Source organism: Bactrocera latifrons, unplaced genomic scaffold (assembly GCF_001853355.1).
Source record: "Bactrocera latifrons isolate USDA-ARS-PBARC rearing strain unplaced genomic scaffold, ASM185335v1 scaffold_96, whole genome shotgun sequence".
NCBI classification, from domain to species: Eukaryota; Metazoa; Arthropoda; class Insecta; order Diptera; family Tephritidae; genus Bactrocera; species Bactrocera latifrons.
In genome coordinates this window covers 670,108-671,590 of record NW_017537667.1, presented here as the reverse complement: position 1 = coordinate 671,590, position 1,483 = coordinate 670,108, and positions in this window count along the sequence as shown.

The following is a 1,483-nucleotide window of genomic DNA, read 5'->3' as shown; positions in this document are numbered from 1 at the left end:
TTTTTTCTAAATAATAATAATGTATTAAATAGTGTTTAAGTATTCCAAAAAATGCAAAGAAAAATACTCATTTTGGAAGCAACACTGCAGATTTAAATAGAGAACAACAACAAATCCAAGTTATGCAAATATATTTATTTAATAAGTTGATATTATTTTTTTTTTTGTGCAAAAACGTTGAAGTTCAGTTTTTGCCCTAAAAAGGATTAAACGTAAACCAGCTCTATATTTTCTATTTCAACTTGAGCAAAATCATGTTATTTTTGAACATATATTTCATATTTTTTGAATTGAATTTTTTTCATATTAAAAAAAGTTGTTCTTTCTCCAAAGCAAATAAGCAAGGCTCCGCAAAAAAAAATCTGAATATTTTTTTTACAAAATATTAATTTAATAGTTATACGCAGCTAAAATGCCTTTCTTTATTTATAATTCCATGCAATACTCTGCACCGATACGCGTTGTGACAAATAGTTAACCATTATAAGAAAAGTACATATACATACCCATGTATGTATGTATATTGATTTGCAATACTTACAGTAATACCAACAAGAGCCATTCCTCGGGTCCAATCCGCTGCCTTGGCTTTTCAAGGATTTCCATACTAAATTCAGAAACAATTTATACACGTCTTTGGCATCCTTGTACGCAAAAAAAGTTCGCTGTTCTTCATTACCAGAAAATTCCGGTAATAAGAAAAGCCCCAGTTTTTATTTTTTGTTTATTTTTGTTTTTATACTTTTTATATAAAGTGTACAATTCGCACAAACTTAAAATTATTTCACTAATATTTTCCACTTTCATATTGCTGGTGATTCAATTTTTAAGATTGTATGAAATGTCAAATGTTAACAAAAGAGAACAGCTGATTTCTACTACGGGCTCAACTTTTGACAAATTTTGTGCGCTACGGGCGGCCACTAGGGAAGGGCGGAGCAGAATTCACTAGTTGCACTATTTTGGTTTAGATGTACTTTATTCATACGGAACACCATGCCGTATGAGTAACTCAGAATGTGTAATTCACTTATGTCTATGAATGTTCAAGTCATTTGATGCACAACTTTAACTGCGTATAATTTTTAAAAAAATGTTTTTTTATAAAAAAAATCCTAAAACCAACATAAATCAACTTTACTTGACTGTTGCAAAATATCATAAAATCCCATGTTAATTAAATGTGAATATATAAATATGATTTAGGCACGATTTAAAAAGTAAAGAGCCTGTTTATATTGTATAATTTTTTATACTGAAACTTCGGCGGCGTTTGCCATAAAAAAAATCAACTTGAGGAATAAATTACACCCTAATAGATACACAGGTGTCAAAACTTTATAAATTACGTATGTATACATATAGTACACAAACTGTCAAACGCTTACAAATATTAAACAGTAATGCATTGTATTTAAAAGTAGGTCACAAATCGAAATACTCTTATATGCGTGTATACAGCATACATATATATATATATACA